Source organism: Prionailurus bengalensis, chromosome B1, assembly GCF_016509475.1.
Source record: "Prionailurus bengalensis isolate Pbe53 chromosome B1, Fcat_Pben_1.1_paternal_pri, whole genome shotgun sequence".
Lineage (NCBI taxonomy): Eukaryota > Metazoa > Chordata > Mammalia > Carnivora > Felidae > Prionailurus > Prionailurus bengalensis.
The window spans coordinates 204,673,973-204,688,476 of record NC_057344.1 but is presented as its reverse complement, the minus strand read 5'-3'; the positions used below and the strand labels follow the sequence as shown (position 1 = coordinate 204,688,476).

The window sequence follows — 14,504 nt, the reverse complement described above, 5'->3', positions numbered from 1 at the left end:
TGGGACCCTCAGTGTCCTCTTCTAGACCTGGGTGGTGGGAGTTTTCTAAGGGGCTCAGTAAGGCAGGGGTCTCTTAGCCAGGGTCCCAAGGTTTGGAAGAAGCACCTAGAGGCCGGGCACCTCTGTCAAACTCCAGGGCTAGGTGGGTATGGGTGATGGCAGCTGAGGACAGGAGGGGCAGGAAGCCAGTGCAGCCCTGGCGGGGAGCCTTGACAAATGTCCCCTCTCTTTGGTGCCAGTGTGTGCATCTGTCCCATAGAAAAGACATGCACAGCCTGCTTTTATTATGTATTAAACACATTTGTACCGCGTGCCCACCATGTGGCTAGCATGTGGGCCCTGCCCTGAGGAAGTCATCCTATTTGGATGAGGGTGATGTGGAGGTAACCTCACCTGTGAAGGTGATGCCCACTGGAGCCCCCAGCTGGTCCCTTAGGCTATATGGTTATGGTGGCTCTGGGGTTTCGGCTCCTCCATTCTTTGTGGGAGTGTTTTCCTTCTCCCAGGAGCCACCCTCCACCCCCTCCTCCATCCCTGCCCCCAACAGGAGAATGAATGTATTTCGTTCCCAGACACAGCCTTCTTCTGGGTGATGGCAAGGGTATTGGCTGACATTTGAGGTGTCGGCTGATAACCAAGCTGTTACCTGTCAATACAGGTGTTGGTGAATGCTGAAGTGTTATCTGTTAAGAGTTATGATGTTCAATGTGAAAGCTTAATGCTGATTAGGGTAATTTTTAACAAAGATTTTTGAAAACAGACTGCCAAGGACAGACAAATCCAGAGTGAAGGCCTTGGGGTGGTAAGTCAAGTCCCCAGCAATCAGCTGGGCTCCTCAGGTGTTTGCGGAAACTCTGGAAAAGCTTCAGATGTAAAGTCCCTTCGGGTGGGAAGAGCCCAGGGAAAATGCAGTCCTTCCCCAATGCATCGGGACGTTGGGTTTCAGAGAGAGGGACTAACTCCAGCCTTGGTAGCCCCAGAACAGAGGCGGAGCTCCCCATGTCCTCCTGGCCCCAGTGCCTCACACTTCCTTCTAAAAGGCTCAGAGATTCATGGCCCAGGGGACTTCTAGACGTGTGGGTACAGTGAAGCTAAAATAAGGGCTGGCTGGAGAAATGGCAGAGAACCAGATCCGTCTACAGTGCCCACCCACACCTGGGCCTCTGGACTTCCCCCACCAGGCCATACACTAAAGGTTTCTATGCTGGACTGGACTGGACAGAGGGTCCCTGGACTGGGGGCCATGGGGCAGAAGGGGTAGAGGCTGCAGCACACATTTTCACAATGCTGAACCCCCAGACCTGCCCCCGCTCCCCACCTCCAGAACACTAGAATCTGGGCCTTTCCCTTCCAGGCAGGACACCAGAGAGATTTTCTCCAGCACATCTGATTAGCCAGGAGATACTGGGGTGCCATAGCAAAACTGACAGTCAGCAAGCCCCATTCACGAGTCCCACTCTGCAGCCTGAACAGCCAGCCGGGATGACTAGACATCTGAGGGACACCTGTGACATGGAAGATCAAGAAGAAGCAAACAGAAAGGGGTACCTGGGAGGAGACAAGGACTATGCTGGAAGAAGACTTAGAAAATTCATGATTAATGTCCTCAGGAAGAACAAATTATAGTCATGGAACAAGAACTGGGTGTTATAAAGAAGGAATATTCACCAGCTATAAAGAGCTCTTGGAGTGCTCGCTTTGGCAGCACATATACTATATAAAGAGCTCTTGGAAATTAAGAACATGATGATGGAAATTGAAGACCCAGTGGAAGAGCTGGGAGCTAGGATTGAGGAAATCTTGCAGAAACTGGACCAAACAGTTGAAAATAAGAGGAAAGTGTTAGAGAACTGGTCAAGTAGGTGTGACATCTACATGGCAGGAATTCTCAAAAGAGAGAATAGGCGGGAGGAAAAGCATTGAAGAAATACTTGAACAACCTTCACATAAATTAAACCTGAATTTCCAGATTGAAAGGATCTACTGAACGCTCAAATCCAAGTGTGAGAGTAGGTGCACACTAAAGGCCCAGTAAAGGGCAATTTCAGAACACTGGAAACAAAGAGAAGTTCTTTCAAGCACCCAGGGAGAAATAATGGATACTGTACAAATGACAGGGCTCAGAATGACTTCAGACTTCACAAAAGCAAAACTTGCATCTGGATAAAAGTTCTCAAAATTCTCAAGTTAAATGCTTTCTAAGCCAGAATTTTACACTCAGCCAAACTATTAATCAAGAGAGAGGGTAGAAGAAAGACTAAAGGTTCTTTTTACCAGCAAAAATGGGTTTATTCAGGACAAGCAAGCTACAATAAAATCATAGGTGCGTCCAACAGACAAAGAAGGGGACATTATTTTACGGAGAAGGAGGAGGAAGTTGGGAGGGGCTGTTTCCAACAAAAGTCTGTTGGAGAAAAGCGAGAGTTCAGGGTGATGAGGGTTTCTCATTGGCTGCGTTGCAATATAGTTGATTTATAGAAGGTGCGGTGTCCATCTTTCCCTGTTGAAACCTGTCATTGATGATTTGGGACTGTTGGGGATGCTTCTGTTAGAGGTCTGTAGTCGACAATTCTTCCTGTAGCCCACACTGAATGTTCCAGCTCCCCCTGCCACCCTTCCCTTCTAGTATCCCCAGGCCACTGTAGTGAGGTTTCTTTACATTTGTTTTCACATTTCGGAAAGATAAGACCTCAAAAAACGTAGGCCCCAGAGCCCTTTCTCAGGAAGCTGCTTGAGGGTGTGCTCCACCAAACAGAGGGGGGAAATCAAGAAAGGGGAAGTCATGGAATGGAGAACACAGGAAATCCTCAGCAGAGAGAAGGATGAAGGGATGTCGTAGTGCTGGGGCAGGCAGGTCCCGGGGTGAAGGCTGTCCCTCAGCTGAGAAAGCAGGGTGTGTTTTGAGTTGATAGGATACATCGCACACCAGGAGATCTTGGGGGAGAGCTGGACATTTGACAGAATTTAGAGTTGAATTTGTTGTGAGAAATTAAACAACATAAAAAAAGATGACATTAACTTCAGGGCAAACAAGAAGTAAATCAAGAAAGGAAAAGTTGTCGGCACACATTACATGGCTCAGGCGTGAGTGGTGTTTATAACTAGCATCACGCTACCAACCATGACCATTGGTCTGAACAAAATGATGATGTAGTGATATCAGAGGTCAGGAAGTGGCAACGTTAAGTGTGTTACTTGGGAATATGGAAGTGAAACCAAAAGAATGAGCTCAAACTTGCCATGGAAAATGAGGGGTGGGGGGACGGCTGTGTTTTGTAAGAAGACTTGTAAAACTGCGTAGCTCTCTACGCTACATGCACGTAAAACTCTGGTAATGAGTCAAAACTAAATTCAAAACCCACACTCTAAATGAGTTGTGTGCCCAATTTTGTCTCGTTGGTGAACTGGCAGGATGTGAACGTGTGCCTCAAAACCGGCTCACTTTTGTGCAGCCCTAGAAAGAGTGACGGTAGACTCTCCTTGTAACAAGTAAATACACGGGTGTGTAGTAACCAAATGCTGCTTTTACCTGTCCTTAGATATTGCGGTGCCAAATAACAGTTTTATCTTCGGGAAGTTTTTTTTAAAAAGCCATCTCATTGTTCTCATCTGTATTTATTTAGTTGTTAGTGAGTTAGAACGTGTTTAGAGTTGTATTAGTGGTAACATACAGTTCCCATTTTCTTTTTTTTTTTTTTAAATTTTTTTTTTCAACGTTTATTTATTTTTGGGACAGAGAGAGACAGAGCATGAACGGGGGAGGGGCAGAGAGAGAGGGAGACACAGAATCGGAAACAGGCTCCAGGCTCCGAGCCATCAGCCCAGAGCCCGACGCGGGGCTCGAACTCACGGACCGCGAGATCGTGACCTGGCTGAAGTCGGACGCTTAACCGACTGCGCCACCCAGGCGCCCCCAGTTCCCATTTTCAACTAAAGGGGTAGAAACTTGTAAATAACTCGTAAAAATGCTTAAAAAATTTTTTTTAATGTTTATTTATTTTTGAGGTGGGGGGAGGGGCACAGAGCGAGGGAGACACAGAATCTGAAGCAGGCTCCAGGTTCCAAGCTGTCAGCACAGAGCCCGACGCGGGGCTCGAACTCAACAAACCGCGAGGTCATGAGCTGAGCAGAAGTTGGATGCCCAACAGCCCAGCCGATAGAGTTTTTTATACTCACCCCTTGTTAATGCATGCATTTTGCACATATTCCTTCCCAACTTGTCCCTTTCCTTTCAATTCTGTTTATGGTGTTTTTAACATTCACCTTTAGGGAGTCACTTTTATGTTGCCCTATCTGCTGGTTCTTTCCTTTATACTAAAAAAACCAGTTGTCTTCACCTTTGGTTTGTGCGGGGAGAGCCCGCCTCCTCTCATAGTGTATCATCACCTACATGCCCTTTTAATGTATTTTTCTTTTTTTCAACATTTTAGATCTTTGATCTGGGGTGAAACTTATTTTGGCATAAGATGGGAGGTAGGCTTTCTTTCTCTCTCTGATGGTCAGCCAGGCATTCCAACCCTATCTGTGAATGCATTGAGATAAACAGACACAACTTTGCCCTTAATTTTTTGCAGTATGAAACAAGAAAAAAAAAAAGCAATCTTGTATTTTTTTTTAATTTTTTGATGTTTATTTACTTTTGAGAGAGAGAGCAAGAGAGCGGCAGAGAGAGGGAGACATAGAATCTGAAGCAGGCTCCAATCTGTCAGCACAAAGCCCAAAGCAGGGCTCCAACTCACAAACCGTGAGTTCCTGACCTGAGCCAAAGTCGGAGGCTCAACTGACTGAGCCCCCCAGGCGCCCCAGCAACCTTGTATTTCTGTGTGTCTCTGTGGGAGCTGCCCACACACAGGCTCTGCCCACACACAGGCTCTCACACTCCTGAGAGCCCCCGTTTTCTCATCTGAAAATGGGGCTCCCTGCCATCCCGTAGTGGGTGTGGGATGAGCTGGAGGAAGGGATGTGAGCAGGTGCTCAGGGAAGGCCACGGGTGCCCCCCTGACTAGGCCTGGTTCAGCCACACCTCCCCACTCCTGTGAGCCCCGCCCCACTCCCCTCCTGGCCTTCCTCACATGCTAATTAACCCCAGTTTCCCTGTGAGATGGAAGCATCTGCTTTTGGAGTCCTTGTCAAGCAGACTCTGCCCTTCCTCCCCCCAGCTTCCCCCCTCCAGCCCTGCCCCCCCACCGCACCCCTCCTCACAGCCAGCTCTGGGCTGGGCACTGCTCAGAAGTTCACTGTAGGTGGGCCATATTCATCTTTCCCCAGTCCCACCACTGGCGAAGGCTGGGAAGAAAGGCAGGGGGCTCAGAAGCAGGGCATCCTGGACCTAAGCCATTCTAAGCTGCCGTGGTGGGCACAGGCTGAGCACTGCATTTGGGGCCCAGGAGGCTCCCCCTCAGCCCGGGTGGGGATGGGAGCACAGGAGGGCATCACAATGTCAGGTGCAATTCATGAGTCCCACTGATTGATTGGCCCGAGGGTGGCACATCTGGAGGGGTGGTGTACCCAAACCAGCAGCTGCGGGCCTCAGAGCTGCCCAGCATGGTTAGGAGGCCCATGAAAGCAGGGACTGAGGGCCAAGTCCACTCAGAAGGGGGAGAGGAGTGGTGCCCCCTGGCAGGCGGCAGCAGGCCTGGTGAGACTCTCCCGGAGCCCCAGAGGGGCCCAGCTGGGCAGGAAGTTCTGGGAGCCTGGTGGGGCAACTCCCTCGTTCACTCCTACTGAGGCAGGGGCCTGGAGGACAGCCACGTTCCTCTTGGAGGTCTCCCTTCCTGGGAGGAGCCCTCCCAGGCTGCCCCTTATTCCTCTTACCCCTGGTGGAGGAAGGCTTCATACTCCCACCTCATCCCAGTGTCCACTGCTGTTGGGGAGGGCCACCTGTCCCCTGACCTCAGGCAGGGTGCTAGGTGGGGCCCCCTGGGGGTGCCAGGAGGCCTTCCCATCCTGAGGACCACAGCTTCCCCTTCCCAAGCCCCATGGGCTTCCCCTGCCAGCCCCGGGGCCTTCTGGAGGTCATGTGGACAGCAGGGTGCAGGAGCTTCGGAGTGGGGGGTTGCAGAGGAGGATAGAGAAGGCTCCATGTGTACAAACACCCACCCCCTCCACACCACCAACTCCGGAAGTGGGACCCAGAATAGAATGGGCCACTTTCAAGTTCCAAATTGGGCTGGGGGTGGGGGCTGAGGGCAGGATGGTTGGTTGTAAAAATAGAAACAGGAGTGTGTGCGTGGGCTCCACGTCCTCTACCCTTGGGGTTGGTGTCTAAAAATAGAACTTCCTAGTGGGGCCGGCCTGACTATTGCTCTCTGTGGAAAATTCACCCAAACAAACCCCTAGTTGGGCAGAGACAGTCGTGGCCTGGGCTTCGGGGGATGCTGCTGGGCTTTGCTGGCAGGGGGCAGCCCATTTGGGGAGGGGAGGTGGGTGTGTAGGGAGCCCCACAGTTCAGTGGTCCTTCTTGTGTGGGGAGAGTCCTCCCAGGCCAGCAGGGCCGGCCGGGCTCTGTCGTCCCCAGAAAGGCTCCTCTGACTACATCACCCTACACGTCTCTCAGGCTGGCCGAGAAGGGAGCCAGGCTGAGCCACACACTCAAGCCAGGCCAGTACCAGGCATGAGGGGCAGCAGGCAAAGCCGGATCCAGGCACTGCCCTCCAGGCTATCACAGTGGGCAGCCCACCCAGAAGCCCACAGACAGGGCTTGCCACCGGGGGCAGCCTCCGATCAGGGCCCAGTGCTGGACAGTGCTGGGATGCAGAGCTGACTGACAGGGCCCTGCCCCCGGCACCCCTGCCTGGTGGGGGTGGTAGCTAGAAGTTCCAGTCAGGGCTATCCAGAGGGGTAGGTGGGGCTGGGCTGTAGGTGGGCTTGTGCAAGAACCAGCGTGCGGGAGGCCTCCTGGGGCAGTGGTACTGAGCTGCTTCTCCCAGGAAGGATGCAAGAGGGCTAGGAGGCAGTGGGGAAACCAGCTGTAGGAGTTCTGGCTTGGAGTCTGGATGAGACTCCCCATTTCCACCCGGCACTCAGGCATCCCGTAAGCCACGGCCTCCACTGTCCACCCTCTGGCCCCCGCTCCTGCTCTACTGGTCTCCCCTGGCCACCAGCAAAGGAGGGTAAAGTGGAGTGAGGGAATGCTGGAGGGTGGGCCCGAGGTTCAGAAATAGCCTAGAGCTGAGGCTGACCACTCCCGCCCAGCCCGTTCTCCTTGCCAAAGCACATACCGCTAGTGAGTCCCCTGGAAGAGGCACCTCAGAGCCCAGCAGCCAGCACCCCCTCCCGCCTTACAGCGTCAGTCCCTCTCTGTCACCTGCTGGGCCCTGTGGCCAGAGGCCCTGCTCCTGCGGTTCCAAATGGCCTCCCCCAGAGGGGGCTGGGACAGTGGGAAGGGCACTTGTTCCCTGCTGTTCCAACTGGCAGGCAGACTGCCAGAGGGGGCAGTGGTACAGCCAACGGCCTTGGCCCGGCCCGAGAGGAGGCCCACCAAGGTGTTCCAAGCCCCTTTCCTTTCACCCCATAGCCAGGCTGGTGAGGCAGTACTTAGTATGACTAACGGCCACTCCTGGGGTTGGGATGTGTGAGAAGGTTGATGCTTCTGGGTCCTCTGGACACAGCTCTGCCTAAGCCCGCCCTTTCCTTGCAGCTGCCCCTTGAGGCCTTTGTCTATTCATCCTACAACTATTTTTTGAGCACCTACTCTGTGCCAGGAAGGCCCTGAGACCCTGGAGAGCTGGAGAGGCCGCAGTGATGCAGTCAAGTATGGTCCTGACCTTGTAAGATGACATTCCAGAGGAGTCCAACCATAACCAATAAAAATATATAGGGATTTAGGGAAGGGGTAGAAAAGATATGTATGTACGTGTGTGTGTGTGTGTGTGTGTGTGTGTGTGTGTGTGTGTGTGTGTGTAATAAATCTGGGGGAAGACTGATGTAGGAGCGAACAGCAAGTGAAAGGTCCTGGGGCAGGAATGTCCCTACAGAGCTCCTTCCCCAGCAGCAAGAAGGCCAGTGGGGCTGCTGGGGGTGGGAAGTAGGGAGAGAGGAGCTCAGAGAGGGAACAGAAGTGTTGTGCAGACACGTGCCCTCAGTGAGAACCCAGGTATTAGCTCTGGGAGATTCCACAGTGGACAGGTAACATGATCTAACTGACATTGTGACCGAATCCCTCTGTTGTGACATTGGATACTGTAAGGCAAGGACAGGAGCAGGAGACCAGATGAGAGAGGATGGTGTGGTGAGCGTCTGAGAGGGGTCAGGATTCTAGATGGACAGAGTAAGCATAGAGTTAAGAGGAGGAGAGGCATGAAGAATGAGGCTGGAGATGGGGAGGGCCGGGGAAATGAAGTGCCTGCTTTCCAATGTGTTAAACCTGAGATGTTTGGAGATACCCTGGAAGACATGGCAAGTGGGCCCTGGATCATGAGTCTGTGTGAAGCCTGCGGGTCAGCACAGAGGCTGGTGATGTGACTTTGGGCATGGTATGGCCAGGGCTCGTACGGATGTTGACAGGGAGTGAGCCGCTTAGAGCTCCAAGGTTTTGGGGGAGGAGTCACCTCTGGGCCAGCAGCAGATCTTGCCCCTCAGCTCATCTTAATCTTAACCACCCTCAGACTGCAGCTGCCGCCAGTTGTTCTGGGCCCCGGCACAGCCCACCAAGTGCACAGCCGTGGCTACCCTAGTGATGGGTGTGGTAGAGGGACTAGCCCTGCTCTTTGGCCATCATCCCATGGGCGTGCTTCACGTGACACTGGTGTGCCTCTAACATGGTCCTGCTCTAGGGAGGCCTGCCCCACTCTTCTCCTCTGGCTGGCCAGAGCTCGTTGCCTCACCTCTGCTCACCTGCGGGGCCGGGCCTGCCTGCACACCCTCCCTGCAAGCCAGAGCTGCCTCCTCACCAGCGCCGGCCCTGCCAGCTCCCACGGGGACCCCTGGGCGCCCGGCTCCTCTGGCCTCTGCCTCCTGTACTCCCTAGCTTGACAGGCTGCTTTGAGGTGCACTGGGGTCCCAACCAGCATTCCCTTCCCCCCCAGGGCCTAGAGTTAGACTGGCGAGGAAGGACAGCAGCAACCTGAGCTCTCGATTCTCTCCGAGGCAGGGGCTGCACACTCTTCCCCATTCGGCTGAGATCTCCTGCACATGCAGGCAGTTTGCATTCCTGGGAGATATTTCTCTGGACCACCCGGTTTGTCCAAACCATCTGCAATGAGCCTCTCTGCCGTCACCCACCTTGGAGTGTGGCATCTGAAGTCAGCCCCTGCCCATCCTGTCATGCTGTCATGCAGGGGCTGGAGGCATGGATGTCTGGCTTTTTCCCACTCTGTTCCAGGTCTACCCCCTCCCTAGCCACCCACTCCAGAAAGAGGTCACTCATGGATGACACAACAGTGTCTGCTCATGTGTCTATCTGCTCCTTCTTACAAGAGAGAAGCAAGAGCCAGGATTTCCCTGCATCACCTTGGGGTCCCCAGGGCCCAGCAGGGGTCGGCACTTGGTCTGCTGAACTGCCAGAAAACATGTATGTCCAGCCACAAGGTAATGAGCACCGTGTCAGGAGCTCCAACGCAGCCGAGCCGGCACTGAGCCTCCTTCACATGGAGCCCTGTTCCAAGAGTGAGGTGCCACGTGGGATACTAATGGTGGCTGAGGCCAGCCAGTTCCACGGTGCTTCCGTGGGCCTGGAGGGGTAGAATTTCAGAGTCTCTGGGGTCTAAGTTCAGCCCTGACAACCGATTCAGTTGTGGATGGGTGGTTGGGTGGAGTCACAGACTGGGGGCAGGGTGAGGGGCGGTGCTGGGCCAAGCAGGGAGAGTATCTCCCTGAGATACCTGAGTACACCCCTGAGAGGGGGCTTTAGGGCTGGGGTACCAGGCCCTTTGCTTGCTCCTATTCTTCCCCCAGCTTTTGCCAACTCTCCAGCAGATGCCCCTTCCCCCATTTCACAGATAGAGAGACTGAGTCCCTGTTGGTTGAAGGCTTTCCTGTAGCCTTACCAGCCTCCGACTACCCCTTCCTTACTTGGCTTTGCCCCTTCCTCTCAGGTGGTCTTGACTTCATCGTGGTCTCTTCCTGGTGGGCATGGGCCTGACCACTTGGTTTTCTGGCGTGTCCCGGGCAACTTCTCTGACCCCAAATGTGTCTCATCAGAGAGCACATGAACTGTTGCAGCCAGGTCTCCCCTTTTGGGGGCCGGGACCGTTGCCAGGCAGCTCAGGGACAGGTAGACAGCGAGGTGCCTAAGCTCTGTCCAGCTGCAAGTGGACAGCCCCCCTTGTCCGGCAATGTCTCCTTAAGGCCCTCAGAGACCTCAGCGTGGGCATGACCTAAACCCAGCCCCTGGGTGACCCCCATGCCTGTGTGGTTCAGAGCCATCCAGTCCAGCCATTTCCCCCTGCTGGACTCTGGCCCTTCGTACCCAGTGCAACACAGAGGCAGACCTTGGCCTCCCACCTGGGCAAGGCCCAGCCTCTGCTGGGCTGGCCTTCTGCTCTCCCCATCAGCCTCTTTGGGCCCCCAGACAGATCCTGTCCTTCCTCTGCTCACAGCTTCCTAGGCTCTGGGACCAGGATCCAGCCTCCACTCATCTTGGAGATGAGCCCCGCCTCCTCCTCCTCATGCCCTAAGCAGTGAACCCCTTCCCCAGAAGGCTTCACTCACCTGCAAGCTTGCAGGCGTTGTTCCTTCTCCCTAGAATACCTTTACTCTATCTCCACTGCTCACATTGCCTACCTGGCCCTTATGGTTCCCTGCCCCCCACTCCCCAGGCCGGGGAGAGCTATTCCTCCCAGAAAGGCCCTTCCCCAAAGAGACCTGCCAAGCCCCCTTCCTCCACTAAGCCCCAGCCCCTTAAACAGGGTTATTTGGGTGTAAACCTGGATTGTAATCCCCCCTCTCTTCCTCAGCTATTGGGAGTGGCCTTGCTGCTGGGAGCTTCCCAGGAGGCAAAGTAAAAAGTACCCAATTTTCTGGGCCTCACAGTGTTGGGGCCAGATCCCTGGGCCTTAGGAGTCCAGACCTGGCCCACGGGCTGTGTCTTGGTTTGGAAGCAGCTGAAAGTGCCCTGGCGGCTCTTTCCTGACAAAGGGCGAGGTTCCAGAGGCTCAGTTCCCAGCAAGCCCTTCTCTGCCAGGGGGGATTCAATTCATATCTCTGCTCCGTACCTCCTGATCAGAGTCAGACTCTTGATCAGGGACATATACCACCTCCTCCAGCAGGATCAGGATTGCAGGGTTGAGAGGGGGGGCAGCGCCACCTCCAGGGGGGCCACAGTGTCAAGGGCGGCCTCGCAGAAAGAACAGAAACGCTGCTCATTCGTTCATATTTGCATTTACTGGGCACCTTCTGTGCGCTGTGCACCGACGGCGTGTCTACGCCCGCAGCGGACGCCCACCTTCTCCTCCCCGGGGCGGGGGCGGGGCGGGGAAACGACCCAGCCCCGCCCCCAGCCGCCGCGCGGCAGATAGGGGCGGGACCCAGAGCCTGGGAAGGCGGGGCCAGGCTCGCGGGGAGGGGCGGGGCCCTGCGGGGCGGACCCGGGCGGGCCCCAGTGCCTGGCCGCGGGTCCCGCGGGCGGGAGCCGCCGCCGGCACGCAGGGCCCGCGGGCCGGGTGCAGAGTCTCACCGGTAAGGCACAGGCGGGGCGAGATCGAGTCCCCCGGACCGGCCCGGTTTCCCTGGGCCAGGGTCCTCGGCGCTTCTGCCCGAGAAAGCGCGCGGGTTCGGGGGCTTGCACGGTGTACCCCGGAGGTCCAGGGGTGGAGGGCGGTTGCGTCGCGTCGGGCCCGCGTACCTCTCTTTGTTCTCCCCCCTCCCGCTACCCCCCCCCGTTTCCCCCCCCTCCCCCCCCCCCCTGCTTCCCTAGGCCCTTGGGGCTCGAGGGCTCCACAGCGCCCCTCCGCCCCCAGGCGACCGTCCGGACCGAGCCTCCAAAGGCTCAGAGCGGAATTTGCTCCCACCTCCTCCTGGTAATCCAAAAGGTGAGAGGAAAGCTGCTTATTGGAGCTGATTCACATTGAAGTGTGAGTGACTGATAGATCCGTGGCTCTGGGGAGTCTGCGAGTCTTATTTGGGGAAACAGTGAGTGCCAGAGAGGGTGGCAGAGAGGATGGGAGAGTTCGGGGTTGGGGACAGCCTCCTGAAGGCCGGTCTCTTCCAGCCGCGCAACACTTTCCTGCTGCTCCAGGCCTTGGCTGCCCCTGGTGAGGTGGTGCCGACCTGGGCTTCCTCTGAGAGTGTTGGCAGGGACTGAGCTCTGCTGCCCTGTGTCAGCCTGGGGCCGGTGCTCTCTGCCACCCTTGGTGACCACGAGCGCCTCACATCCCCTTTCTGTGCCTTCATTTGTTCATCTGCCAGTGCTGGTCATGTCTGTGCCTTGGGCTGGTGGCCAGACCAAGTAAGCCGCCCCTCAGAAGTGGCTCTGGCCTGGGATGAGGGCTCTGTGTGGGACTGCTGGGGTGTCTGTGTGCGTGACAGACGTGTGATCTTGCTTATGAGGCGTCAGCCAGTCCCCAGCACAAAGGGGCTCAGAAAATGTTACTTGCAGTGACAGCTATGATGGTCATGATGACATGTGCAGACTTTTTTCTCAAGAGTTGGGGGACCAAGGGGACATGGTGAATCCTGGAGTGGGAATAGGGTCCCAGGTTCTTGTCCAGCTCAGCACTGACTCAGTGTGACCCCCAGGGGTCAGCCCCCAATCCTGTCCATGCCTGGCTCTGCAAAAGCAGAGGAGGGGGCTGGGCCCCATCACCTGCTGGAACCTCCTGCCACTGTGTCCTTTACCCAGGAGGACCACACAGGGCGCTCCTGGGAGTCAGGGCTCCACTCCTGGTGGAACAGGGGGCCAGGGTGGTGGCTCTGATGGGTAAAGACTGTCAACCTCCCCTTCCCAACCTCCCCACCCCTGTTACTTGGCTCTGTGTCCCATACTGGAGCACACCTGGGCAGAGGGAGCAGGCAGAAGGGCAGACAGGTAGATGGTCCAGGCCAGTCCCTGTCAGCTGTCTGGGAAGAGGGTACTGATGGGGCCCTGGCCCTTTCAGGGAGTCCCTCAGGCCCACAGAGTCAGGAAAGAGCCCCCCAAGGAGGCTGGCCTAGGAGAGAGAGAAGGCAGATGGGGGCGGGGGGGGGGATGCAACTGTGTTTTGTCCCTTCCTAGTATTCACATGGACAGAGGGAAATGAGGTGCTGAGTGAGCCCCTGCGGTCCTCTTCTTCCCCCTCCCCACCCCCCACCCGCAGGCAGCCCTGCAGATGGGAAGCCTGAGGGAACACAGACAGACAAGGTGGCCCAGCTTGGTCACAAGGGGCTGGGTCCTGGGTTTGAGTTTGGCCATGTTGATTTATCAGCTGTATGATCTCGTCCGGGAGATCTCACATTGCTGAGTCTTGGTTTCCTCATCTGTAAACTGCGGTAGTGAACCCCTACCTAGTGGGTGGTTCTGTATGTCTGAGGGGCTGGTGGTGGCTCATGGTTGGTGTTCAGTGACTGTGAGCCTCCAAAATGAACAGCAGGGACAGCTGGGCCACCTCTGCTTGGGAGTAGGGGTAGGACCAGACATGGAAAGGCCTGGGGCCAAAGGGCAGTCTCTGCTTGGGTCTCGTGGCAAAGGCCTGAATCTGTGAGGAGTGGCCAGGGTTGGGGAGCCACCTGGGTCCTCCTGGCTTCTGTCCTTAAAGCTCTGTGGTGAGATACCCAAGGTCAGTGACTGGCAAGGTAGTAGGTGGCCTCAGTAAGTTCCAGGCACATGCATATGTGGTCCTTAGGTACCCCTGGGTAGTGCGGCCAGCCTGGGCAACCTGGCTGGTGGGCTACAGGTGGCCTGTGCAGGCAGGGGTTGCAGTCAAAAAGGAGGGGGGCTGTTCTCTGAGCCATGGTGGATGGCCTTGGAGGCAGGGACAGACTGAGCCAAAGGCTGGAAGTGGGAAGGGTGGCAGACCAGTTTGACCAGAGTGGCCTGGTGTGTGCCGGGTATGGTGAGGGCATGGATGGGGCAACCCGTAAAAGGGCAGAGGGGCTCTCAGAATGCCCCCCAGGGTAGGTGGTCTCTCTCCAGAAGGCCTCTGGATCTCTCCAGTGGCCCTGACTGGGCATTCACGGGCTGGGGCTGGCTGGCCCCATGTGTGGATCACGTAAGTCCCAGCCAGAGGTGGCGGGGGGGGGGGGGGGGGGGGAGCACGTTCTGGGCTCATCATAGCCTCAGGCAGGCAGGCCCAGCGTTTCTGCCAGACCACCTTTCTCACCACCTCTGCAGGCCTGTGCAGGGGAGAGTGGACAGGATGGTGCCTCTTAGTCTCAGGCCAGGAGACCTGAGGCTCCTTAGTGACACTCTGATACTTCCTGACCCTCAGGTGACAGAAGCCCCTGGCTCTGGCTCACACTGAGGGATTTGGCCTTGGGGGCCAAGCTCCTGAGCTGCACGTGAAAGCCAGGAGCAGTACAAGTGAAATGAATGCCAGCCCTGCTGGGCTCTCAGTGAGGAGGGGCTTCACTGTGCTTGAGGTGACTTCCAG

General features: G+C 56.0%; 1 protein-coding gene across 4 annotated transcripts in view; it reads left to right on the top strand.

Annotated features, from left to right (window-relative positions):
* The first annotated feature begins 11,501 nt into the window (after positions 1-11,501).
* Positions 11,502-14,504, top strand: part of SH3BP2 (SH3 domain binding protein 2) — a 35,524-nt gene continuing 32,521 nt past the window's right edge. For 3 of the 4 annotated variants that reach the window (XM_043573139.1, XM_043573140.1, XM_043573143.1), the window contains exon 1: positions 11,502-11,616. The gene's annotated coding sequence lies outside the window, so the exon portion shown is untranslated. Of the gene's footprint in view, positions 11,617-11,854; positions 11,970-14,504 lie in introns of all 4 variants that reach the window. The other variant, XM_043573142.1, reaches the window with a different exon arrangement.